Here is a 13,758-nt window from a genome sequence, read left to right as displayed (position 1 = left end):
TTGGATGAGGGAAGTGTGGCGGGAGGCAGATTATATAGAAAATTTGATGTTATGCTAGAAAATTGTATTGAGAATTTTCCATGTACAAAATTAGAATTGAGAATTTTCCTATTTAATTATAATATATAATGAATTACTTATTTGTTGTTTGTATTATGAAAATTTCAAGTTGACAAATTGTAATCCATTTGTCTCACGTAATTTGAACTCATTTTACTTTTAGAAATTTTTTTAAATAAAAATAGCATCATTCTTATTTTATACTCTTTTATTTATTTTATTTTCTTTTCTTTTCTTTATTTATTTATCCTCTCTTATTTATTTCATTTTATTTTCTCTTAATTCATAAAAAAACTATATAAAATCTTGTGAAGAAAAAGAAATGGTCTAATGGATGCGAATACTATAAAGAATGACTTAACTAAAATCATAGTTTCTTGAAAACGTTTTTATTCATAAAAAACTGTTTAATAATGAAATATTACTAATTAATTAATAAAAATAAAATATACTACCCTGTCCAAAAAAAAATAGATTAATTTTACCATTTTTGGATGCCACAAAAATTAGACCATTTCTAAATATGGAATGTTTTAAACAAATACTAACCATACATATTGTTCTAAATGCGGATCCCACAATCCAGTAACACTACTTTCACCACCTTTTTCCTCGATCCCTCTCTCTACCTTTACCAATTGTACAATAAAATTCGTGCAATTTATAACTTTGTCTTTTTTTTGGACGGAGGTAATATGATTATGTGATTCAATTTGATAGACTAATCGATACTTGATTAAACAAAAAATTAAAGGCGTACTATCTTCCTCTCATATTGACTATTCCTTTTCGAGACGTTCCAGGCTAAATGAGACATTTCTTTTTTCATTTTGTATACTTTACTATTTTCTATTTTTCACTTTGTTTTATATTCTCTTACTCTTACTTACTTTTAGGGATGTCAATCGGGCTAACCCGTTCGGGTTCGGGCCAACCCACTCGGATTGGCGGGCTATTTGGGGTTATGGATTTTTCGGGTTATAAATTTTCAACCTTAACCCTAAACCGCCGGATTTTGGGCTAACCCATCGGGCTATTCGGGCCTAAAAGCTTTCGAAAATAATTTCTTGTATCGAAATTTTCTTCTATAAAATGATTTTAAATTTTAGATACTTTTTTCTTTTTAGTTAGAATCATATAAAATCTTCATATTTTCATAGTATTCTACAATAATACCTGGAAAGAAGCATTTCATCTCGATCAACTACAATATAAATTAAAGCTTGTGTTCGTGTCATTGTTTTAGCATTGTTCGTAACTAATTCTTTGTGAAAATTAAAAATCATATCTTACATGAATCATTATTAAAATGATAAATATATTAAGATTTTGATGAGTTATTTCTTGATTTTGTCTTGATTGGCTTTGGTGGTGGTAAGACACTAGTGGCAGATAATGGGACGGTTGAATAATGAATTGAGGTGGAACTTGAAAGCTAATATTGTGGGATCTAGTGGAAAAGTATAGAATGAAGATTGAATAAGACTAATGATTATGTAAAAAGATTGGGGATTCAAAAATATTTAAAAAAAAACAATAATTTTTAATTAAAAGTTGCAACCCAGCGGGCCGGCCCGCAACCCGTTCGAGCTAACCCGTTTAATCCGCCAACCCATTCGGGCCAACTCATTTAGCCCGTTTAGTATTCGGGTAATAAAATTACAACCCTAACCCGCTCATTTTATTGGGTTGTTCGGGCCGGCCCACGAGTTTCGGGTTGAATTAACATCCCTACTTACTTTATTATTTATCTCACATTATTATTGGTAATCTAACTAAATAAACTTCACCTCCTAAAGTACTGTGCTAAAATAGAAATGTTTTGCTTAGTCGGGAAATGCTTGTTTTCCTACCACTTTCAAAAATCAAATTATAGTCTTTATTTACCATTTTCCTTTCATTTTTTAATTATTTACTCCTCCCTTAGTTCCTCACTAAGTGAGGTGTTCTTTTTTTAAACTCATTTTGGAAAAATACTCATTCCGTCCCATGATAGGAGTCACTCTTATTACGGGCACGAATTTTAAGAAATGTAAAGAATAGTGTGTTGGAAAAGTTAGTGGAATATGAGACCCATTTTTTTTATATTGATTTTATAATAAAATGTGAGTAAAGTGAGTCAGTGGAAAATGAGACATGCTTACAATTTATGGTAAAAAAAATAAGTGTGACTCTTATCGTGGATGGACCAAAATGACAAAATGTGACTCTTATTGTGGGACGGAGAGAATAATATTTAATGATTAAAGTGGAGAGAAATAAAGCAAGAGATAAAATAATGTAAAGAAAAATCTTCTCTACATTATTGCCTCTTTTACTTTATTTTCTCTCAACTTCAACTACTCCCTCTGGCCTGCCTAAGATGACACGTTTTCCTTTTTAGTTTGTCCCAACTAAGATGACACTTTTTTTTGGAAACTTTCTCTCTCCAATTAATACACCCAACAACTTTTTTTCACTCCTAATAAAATATTCATCTTTTTTTCTCTCTGTATTTTAATACTTACACTCACATTTTCTCTCTCCAATTAAACACTTTAACCAATAAATCCTAAAATCTCGTGTCGGCCAAGGAATATGTCATCCTAAAAAATAGATTAGTTTTACCGTTTTGGGTCGTCCCTCAAATTAGATCAAGTTGGAAAGTTATAAACAAATAACAATCAAACAAATGTTTTTAATATGCACCTCACGATCCACTAACACTTCTAGTGCTACCTTTTTCTTCTCTCTCTTATTTTACCAATTATATACTTCCTCCGTCCCAATAAAATATGAGCAATGGTTATGGTACGGGAATTAAGACAAAATTGGTAAAGTGGGAGAGATAAAGAAAATGGTATGGTAAAGTAAGCATGAGGAAGAGAATAATAGTTAAACTAGTGTTAGTAGATAGTGGAACCTACATTATTAAATTGATATAACTATCTAAAAATAGAATGCACATATTTATGATATGGGCAAAAATGAAAAGGGTACATATTTTTATAAGACGAATGGAGTATTAAAATCCGTTCCATTGATAAGTTTATCCATTTTTTTTAGCATGGATAACGTATTATTTTTTCACACCCCACTCTTTCAAATTCGAATTAATTATTATTTATATTTCAATTTTTCTAAGTATTACGTAACAATCCCACCGTGCATGTGTGCATATATGGTTTAATCAAAATATGTTACTTTTCGTGGAAGTACTTTTGGTAAGATGGTCCAAAAAACAGTGCAACATTTATTAAACTAGAAATATTAATATTATTTTATTTTACTATAAAATAACAAAATAAATTATGGCACATGATCTAACACCGAAAATCTGTGGGGAAGATGACCTAATAAGTCTTAATTTGAAAATTGTCGTTTATTTGCCAATGGAGAGTTTGACAAGGAAATAGATATTTGAAAATGGGATCGTAAAATATGTGAATCAATTAATTGGTTTTGCCTTACGCGAATTAGCTGCCGTGTACACATTTTAAATGACTAGTATTTTGGTTGATGCAGCAGCGCAGCCTCTAACTTTGGCTGTTTATTGAAACAATTGTAAAGGTTTGAAAGTTTATAAATTGTTAGCCGACAAAAGAATCGAGAAACCAAAATTGTGTGTTTATTTATGTAGCTCTCATACTGTACGGCTGTAAGACATCTTTAAGTTATTTCACATTATACAATGACGGTATCAAAAATATAATTAACACGATGCTGCAAATAATAATATATATTAAATTTTTAATATTTTCATTTTTTACATATATTTATAAGGATCGTAATTTTATGAAAGTATTAGCAAATCCCAAAACTCTTGCACTCATTTAATCAATTAATATTGTTGGAAAAAAGTCCCAACATCTCAAAGAGTATGATATGATATTGATATGGAATTATATTATACCATAGATAGAATATCAATTAATGTAATTAGGTTTACCATATGTAGAGAATGTCTAGCCTATATAAGATTTGTAATTGTTGTACTTTATCATTAGTGAATAACACAATGACCATATTTTACCGATCTTAATATGGCGTCAGAGCAGGAATAATATTGGCTCAAAAAATCTTTATCATAGCCAAAGCCCTACATATAAAAAAGATGTCAGATACAGAAGATTTCAAAATCGATCCAGATCATTCAATGAAACTGAAGAAAAACAAGAATGTCATTGTGGCATTCAAATTGAATGGGAAGAACTACCCACTATGGTTGAGACTTATGAAAGTCAAGATTGGAGGCTGGGGGGCCTATTACTACATCAGGAACGACCCTCCAGAACCGGGAAGCAAAGAATACGACGACTAGGAAGAAAATGATTTGGCGTTGTTCTCTTGGATCGTCAACAATATCGAGAAAGATATTATCGTTGATTTCGCTCACCATCGAACATCGAAGGCACTATTGGACAGCCTCGTTGTGAAGTTCGATAGCAATGCAGGTAAATATCTCATCTACGATCTGGAAGAAAAGGAAATCACAATCAGACAAGACAAGGAAATCTCGATTTAGAGACATATTACCGGAGGAACCACGGAATGTGGATCAATATTGATCGCTGCCAAAAACAACCAGTGACTTGTTGTGACAAAGGAGTCGGCCAGTACATAACTCATTAGAATGAAAAACGTCTCTTCAAATTCTTGGCAGGGCTAAACCAAAAATAGGACGCAAATCTAGCAAGACATTTTGAAGGAAGAACCATACCATTAGTAGAGGTAGCCTACAGGTGAGAGAAGGAGGCGGCTCGACGTCGAATCATGCCACCGGCTTCCTCCTCACCCACCGTAGAAGCCGACGGCGGAAGTGCCGATTCATCACTTGGGGAAATCGAACATGGACTCGCCGCCCAAAGCAATCGCCCGCCACATTGGAACGGACCATCATCGCATCCCACCACTACCAGCCGACCATAAAATCTTCATGACACGTCCAAACTATGGTGTTCTCACTGCGGGAAACAGAAACACACATGGGATACCTGTTTTAAGAGATTAGGGTACCCAGAATGGTGGAAGAGCGACAAAAGGCAAAAGCGACACAGACCAGGCGAAATTCACCACCGGAGTCAGCAGCAAGGGAGCACCGTGACAATATGATGTCGGGAATCTTGGGGAAACAGATGGAACTGGAAAGGGGACGCGCTAGGAGGGTTCGCATGGCGGCGGCAACATGAGGGGCACCAGAAAATTTTATGAACACACTGAATCAGGGGCGGCGCGACGACATGAGGTAAAACCAAACCCTAATGATTTCTCTAAATCCTACTCCCTCCGTCCCACAAAAGATGTCACACTTTCCTTTTTAGTTTGTCCCACAAAAGATGTCACATTTCCCTTTTTGAAAAAAGTTCTCTCTCACATGAATATAATTTTCTCTCTCCATTTAACACACAAAACAAAACCTCCTAAAATCTCGTGCCGTCCCACAAGTGTGACATCTTTTATGGGACGGAGGGAGTATATTTTACCCCAAAAATCTGATATTTTAGAAAAAGGATCCCATGGCTTTAAAAAATCCCCCCTCCCCCCGACTTACTGAAATATAACTTTGACCACAAGTGTACCCAAATACCACATATAGACCCCAACACATCCAGTTATTTGTCAAAAGACCCCTTTGGGGCCACAGATACTATGACTGATACACACACGAGGGGTTGGATTTTTTTACTGTTGGACCACAGATACTATGACATGGAGAGGAATGACTTTATTAATCTGAGTGAAGTCACTAAATCCTATATTAAAACTGCGAATGAGGAGATGATTAATGTTGTAGGATCTGGAACTATTGAGATATCTCCCACTCTTCGTCTCACGAACTGTTTACATGTTCCTGCTTTATCTCAAAGACTGATGTCTATTAATCATGTGACTAAGGAATTAAATTGTACACTTCTAATGCACTCCACCTTTTGTTTTCTATAGGATATTAAGACGAGGGCTCTACTATGTGGACGAGATAGCTTAATATGACAGTGCAATGCTGGCTCACGGGTCCATGAAACAGGATACTTGGCTTTGCACCGGAGACTAGGAGACTCATCCCCTAGTTATTTTAAACTTGTTTATCCAAACCTTTCGATTCCTACTGATTTTAGTTGTGAAACTTGTGTTTCGCCCAAGAGCCACTGACAATCTTTTAAGCTTACAAATACTCGTATGAAAACCATGTTTCCTTTAATACATTCTGATGTGTGGGGCCCTACCCCGAGTGTGGGTAGAGAAGAGTCTTATCTACATTATTCTATCTCTTACTTTAACATTTCCCATTTTAACTATTTATTACTCCATCCGTCCCATAATATATGCCACACTTTTATTTTAGTTTTTCCTACAAAAGATGTCGCATTTCTTTTTTAAGAAAAAACTCTCTTTCACATTAATATAAATACACTATTTTCTCTCTCCTTCTAACACACAAAATAACATTTCCTAAAATCTCGTGCCATTTCCTAAGTGTGTCATCTAATATAGGACGGAAGGAGTATCAATTTTACAAAACGAGTGCTCAAAAGTAACTAGGACTGCGAAAGTGGGACGAAGGGAGTATAACTTAATACTCCATCTGTCCCATTAGAAATGAAACGTTTTCCTTTTTGGCCTGTCCCATTAAAAATGAAACATTTCTAAAAATGGAAACAATACCCTCTCTACTTTTTCTTCTCTCTTACTTTACTCTCTCATAATTAACTCACAAAATAACATTACATAAAATCCTGTGCTGAAAAGCAAATGTTGCATATTTAATCGGACGGAGGGAGTATAATTCTTCCCTCCTAAAAAAGATAACCCATTCCTTGATGCATGATTTTATGCACTCTTTATCAATATGAAATCCATTGCATGGTACTCACCTACAATTCCCTCTCAACGTTATCAATATGAAATCCACTATATGGTACTCACCTATAAAAGTTGGTTTCCCTCTCAAACGTTGAAGCTGAGTTTCGAGAAATTAAAAGGAGTTTAAGGATATCTTGTGGCTAAGAAAACTAATAGCATGATTAAATTCAAAATCTTCGAAATTTTGTAGGCTATTTTTTTATAACAAGTCGACAATCATTACTTTAGAAAATCAATACCAACATGGTGAAACAAAGACTGAAAGTTGATAACAAGAAGAGAAAATAGAAACACAAAATTGAGAATATACCAAAGTTAGCTATTTTTTTTTCTCTAGTATATAAATCAGTATTCAAAATAATTATATCTAAATCGACAAAAGGAATAATATATTATGTCTAGAAGTTAAAGTTGAAATCTGAACTATTCAAATTTCAATTACGAAACTTATCAGAGGCAAGACATAAGTTAAAGTTGAAATCTGAACTATTCAAATTTCGATTACGAAACTTATCAGAGGCAGTGGCGGATCGTCGCGGCGGGCAGGAGGGGGCAGTCGCCCCTCCCCGGTGGCCAAGAGGGTCGAATTTGTCCTATGGGTTGGCCGGAAAAAGCCATGGTCGCCCCCTCTGTCGAAAAAAATTGAGGAGGAAGAAATCCTGTGATGAAGTGAGTGGCGGTGGAGAACCTTCCAAGATGAGAAGGTGAGTTGAGATGAGAAGGTAATTTGAATAAACGACGCCGGCGGTAATTGAGATTGGGGTTCGTTCAGTGAATTGGGGAAGGAAGCCAGGGAAGAAGATGACCATATTGGGCTTATTTGGAGAAAGATAAGGTTTAACGAATTGATCTTTTGTTGGGCTAAATCTATAAAAGGGCCCAAAATGGGGACACACGTATATTACGTTAATTTACAATATGGAATGCACATTTTTTTTTAATTATACTTTACTTGGACAATTGTATATACTATATTTTAGAAAATTATACTCAATTATACTATAGATAAAATTTAAAAATGAATAGTATTACCTCAAATTATACATTTAATCCAATTGTACTAAACATATCACTTACTCGTATCTTTGTTATATATATATTTTTTTAATTTTTTATAATTTGGCCTTTGATATTCATAGTATAATTTTATGCCATCATGGAAAGTTTATTCTTCAATTATCTATAGTAAAAGTATTTTAAAATACTTTGAAGATATGGGTACTTGTAGAAATTAATTTCGCAGAGTGATACGTGAATATTAATATACTCCCTCCACCTAATAAATATGAAATATTTAAATTTTGGGATTTTATAAATATATTTTTTTTTGAGTTAATGAATAGAAGTAGAGTAAGAGAGATAAAATGTAGAGATGACGTTGTTTTGAGAAGGGAAAGTATTATTTTATTATTAAAATATATATTAAATATTATATTTATTTTTTATATAATACTAATAAATTTCGCCCCCTCCGTTTCGAAGGGCTGGATCCGACACTTATCAGAGGAATATACTTATTCCTTCCGTCCCAATTAAATTGAATGGTAATCATTTTTGAGATGTTCGAACAAAGTTGAATCATTTCCCTTTTTAATAAAAAATAAAACATTCAATCACTCTTACTTTATATCACTACCTACTTTATTGTTTTTTATCTCTCCCACTAATATTTATTTAAGCTTGAAGCAAAAGGAAACTAGTTATCTTTGTGATTTACATAACTTAATTAAATGTTTTTACGTGATTATGTAGTTTAATTTTATACTCCTTTCGTTCCATAAATTTTGTCATTCTTTGACAGGACATAAATTTTAAGATAAGAAATATAACAGAAAGTGAATTGAAAAAGTTAGTGGAACGTGAGTCCTATTTTTATATATTAGTTTTTTAATAAATTGAGTTAGTGGAATATGAGTCCACTATAAAAAATGATAAAAAGTGAATGTGACAAATTTTATAGGATAAACGAAAAGTGAAAAATGTGATAAACTTTCGAAGACGGAGGGAGTAAATGAGTATGAAACGACGAGTAATCAAAATAATATATTCTTGTTTTTCCAAAAAAAAAATGTTCTTGATTTGCTTCTAATTTTATGTTGGGCTTAGTAAATTAGTTGTTGGACTTGGACCCTTGATTTACGACTTGGGCCGATATTTGTTACTCAAACAAGTGTCCAAGATATACTTATATGTTACTTCTCCGTTCCTTGTTAATTAAGACGTTTATTTTTTGTACGGAATTTAAGAATAATATGTTAAGTGGATGATGAATAAAATAAGAGAGAATAAAGTAAAAGAGATAAAGAGAGAATAAAGTATATGGTGTGCCTGACCATCTGATTTGAAAATTTTTAATTTCTTTGGAGATAAATTGAAATAATATAACATTCGGTATATTTATCCTGGGTTAATTTTCCTTTTTTTGACATATTTTTCACATCAGAACTTGAATTATTGCTAAGAAATTAACTTACGTGCACATCTAATAGATAGAGACCCATAACGTTAAGTAATAAGTATGTAGAATTAGTGAAAAGCCCTGCAAAGCGGCTTTATGAATCCAACAAAACTGAGTTAATGCATGCATAATGTGGCTTTTATTCTGGTGGGGTTGCTATGTGTTGTCACATTTTGAATTGCTTTTTTATTCAAATTTTTGTTATATACTTCCTTCGTCCCATAAAAGATGTCACACTTGTGAGACAACATGAGATTTTAGAAGGTTTTGTTTTGTGAGTTAAGTGGAAAGAGAAAATATACTCCCTCCATCCCACACAATTGGTCCACTTTGACCGGGCACGAGTTTTAAAAAATATAATGAAAAATGAGTTGAAAAAGTTAGTGGAATGTGAGTCCTACTTTTATATACTATTAGTTTTATAATAAAATGTGAGTAGGAATGAGTTAGTGGAATATAGGTTCCACGGAATATAGGGTCCACTACCAAATATAGTAAAAGTAAAATGAGATAAATTATGTGGGACGGATCGAAATAGAAATATGGGACAAATTATGTGGGACGGAGGGAGTAATATTTATATTGATGTGAGAGAGAACTTTTTCCAAAAATGGAAATGTGACATCTTTATTGGGACAAACTAAAAAGGAAAGTGAGACATCTTTTATGGGACGGAGGGAATATAATTGTACCCCTATCTAGAATGCCGGAGCGGATCACCTCTCCCACATCCTACACCATTAGCTACCCCACCAATAAAATAGTGGCATGTGTTTACTCTTTAAATTATTAAAAACAAGCAAAATCGTATGTGGGGTCTTCTTCACAAAATCATTTATACTATCGTCAGACATTTCATCTTCATTTTCACGGAATTATTCTCTCACCTTTGAACATAAAATTGACGCCCTAAAAAATGTAAAGGACCAATCTAGCTGCCATCTTCCCCACAACTCTCTCCAAATTTCCAACCGACCCAGCGGTGCACCAGCGGCGAGGGGCAGCAAGCTGCAGTCCGAGCGTCCAACTTCCCGAGAGCAGACCAAAACTTAGGTTGCGATAGGTCGGGGAGGAAGTCGTAGTTGGTTGTGGCGAGGAGGGCGAGCTTCCTGATGTTGATGACGGACTGGATGGGGATATCAGAGATAGGGAGTAAAAACGGGTAAAATAAGAAAGATATAGAGAAAAAATGAATAAAGTATGAAAGAAACACTTTCTATTTTCAGAAATATCACTATTTCTTGTGAACATTCCAAAACAAAAATATAAGACTTTTTTTTTCGACGATGAGAGTTTTATATAATCAATAGATGCATGCCCTAGTCATATAGTCCTGATTGTTCCATGACCTCATTAACATCTTAATTAACCATTAGGATTGTCACTATCTTTTATTTTTTTCAACCCCGCGTCTTGAACATTATTTTCCAGTGTTTATTATTAAATAAAAAATATTAAATACTCCTAATATTCTAATAAAATTGACACACTTTTCTTTTTAGTTTGTCTCAATCAAAAGATTACACAATTTCTTTTTTACTTCTTCTCAATAAAGATAGATGCACATTTCTATTTTTGTTAACTTTTTGTCTCCAATTAATACACTCACCACTTTTTTTCTATTCAATTACATATTCTACTCTCTTTCTCTTTGCATTTAATACTTACACACACTTTTTCTCTATCCAATTAATTACATTAATCAATAACTTCTAAAATCACATGAATATGAATAAATGTCATCTTAGTCGGGACGAAAGGAGTATAAATTTACCACAATACAAAGTTTAACCCACTTCTCTGTTGTAAACATGCATCCACCGAGACACTGCTTTTAAATTAGATCGCCTACTAGAATAACAGGAAAATGAAGTCAATTATTATAGAAAGGAGTAGTATGCTTACGTAATAATGATATTAAGTTGATTAAGATAGAATTAATTGTATATAAACATTCCTGTCCATTTATGTGCGCACGTAATGGGGGAAAGAAGAGAAGATTTGATTAAGAAAGCAGTGGCGTGGCATTAGCATTAGCATTATAACACGAATTAATAAGTTATTACTACTAAAGATGGTGCGAATCAGAGTAAGAGTTTCCACCTATTAAAAGTAGGATATTGAATACAAAATGATTGTGGCCTTCATCGTCACCTCGCACTCGTATGTCTTTGGGTGTGAGAGAGTTGTTAATATGAAATTAATAAAAATGGACTAAACTTTACTAATTCAATATCAAAATATAGTCCAACTTTAAAAAAAAATGCTTATACTTTCACTTTAACAATTATTTAACATTTCATGAAAGTTACACAAATATCCTGAACTTACATTTATGGGCTCAAACTATCGCATGGAATGTTAGCATATTTTATGTATTCATTTAAAAGTGACCATTTTTACAATTTTCATGAAATATCAAAGCATTTTTTATGCATTTTAAACGCTGGGATATTTGAATAATTTTCATGAAGGGTGGGTATTTTTGCAACCTTAATTGAAGTTCAGAACCTTTTTTTTATGTTTTGATTATTTTTGCAAATAACTCCAAAATTCAAACTGTAAACTATAAAAAAAAATAAACATATAAAAGTACTTCAATTATAGTCCGATAATTATATTTAAGCTCCAGAGGGGGAACTGTCCCTATAATTGGATGCAGAATTTTCCATTGAATCGAATAGAGATTTAATTTGTACCTCTAATCCAAACATAAAACATAATTAGAATGTAGAATGACATAAATTCTGTGTTACATATATACTTGATGAATCGTGTGATACTATATACCACACACTTTTTTATATCATATTTATATTTACATTATATTCTTATCCAACTAGAATGAGATCCACCGAGAAATCATCAGATCCTTCTGAAGGAATAAAAGATTTTAAAGATTATATGATTCGAAGGTTCATGGTATATGTGCAAGAATGCATATATTATTTATAGGACAGTTGAAGGCTTACGTAATAATTTATTCTCCATTATTTCACACTATATATTCTAAGACACTTTAAATTTAGATTAATAATACGTTTATTATTCCAGTTGCAAACTAATAATTTCAGATTAGCACACATATTGAATATTTCGTCCGTCAAATATAGCCTTATAGGATCAAAGAGGGAGGATTATAATAATTGAATATCACAAAATTTTCATTTTGGGATTTATCTAATTTAAGTGATTAATACATTTTATATTTTATACGTATTTTTTATCTGTCTGACTTTATTTCCTCTTATTCCTTCTATTAAACTCAATAAAAGTCATTTTCTAAATCTCGTACTGAAAAGAAGTTGATCACTTGCGACGAGATGGAGGAAGTACTAATTTTCGTAAAAGTCTGAGGGGGGGGGGGGGGATTTCAAAAAGATGTTTACTTTAATTAAAGGCAAATTACTAAAAAAATTATATTAACTTGGAAAAACAAGGATTTGTAATTTGGTTAGTCAGTTAATGGTTATCCAGTATAAGATCGGTTAAACTGAACTAAACGAATAATAAATAGCCTATCAATTCTTAGACCAAATTCTCACCCGTAGAAGAAACACACATCGTGGAAATGTTACAATATGCTCAACCTCCACCATCGAATATGCTGCAATTGTTAATATATGCATTCTCGCACATATACCATGAACTCTCAAATCATATTATCTTTTGCGATCAAAACAGTTTTAAAAATGTGAACAAAAAAAAATAGCACTATTAAAATGTGGATATAACTTTGGTATGATTATTTTTATACTAGTAAAATTTGGGACGAATTAATTAGTGAATGTGCCGTGGGAGTATAATATAATCCTTCATCAGTCTCTGAAAATTTGTCACATATTTCAATTTCTATCCATAGCATAAAATTTGTCAAGTTTCATATTTTACCATTTTTGGTAGTGGATCTCACGTTCCACTAATCCATTCTCACTCACATTTTATTATAAAACTAATATTTTAAAGTACGACTCACATTTAACTAACTTTTTTTAACTCACATTCCATTGCATTTCTAAAATCCGTGTCGGGTTAACATGTGACAAAATTTAATGAACAAAGGGAGTACTACTATTTATTTTGTCCATATAAAATAGTCTTATTGTTTTCTTTTGGTTTGTCCATCAATATTAGACTTTGTTTCCATTCATGGAAAAATTTAACTCATATTTTTTCTTCTCTCTCCTAATTTATCTTCTCTCACACACACATATACACATTATACCAATTATGCATTAAAACTCATGTCGTTCAAAACTGAGACTATTTTTTTGGGACATAGGAAGTTTAGTGTACTACATTTCAACTCCTTCATCGCTTAAAAATATGAACTATTTTCATTTCAGTATGTCCCTTAAAATTGTGCATTTTTTAAATTAGTAAGTTTTTTTCCTATCTAA

The sequence above is a fragment of the Salvia hispanica genome, chromosome 2, assembly GCF_029641045.1.
Source record: "Salvia hispanica isolate PSC_SH4W2 chromosome 2, Shi_PSC_v1, whole genome shotgun sequence".
NCBI lineage: Eukaryota > Viridiplantae > Streptophyta > Magnoliopsida > Lamiales > Lamiaceae > Salvia > Salvia hispanica.
This window is presented reverse-complemented; position numbering follows the sequence as displayed.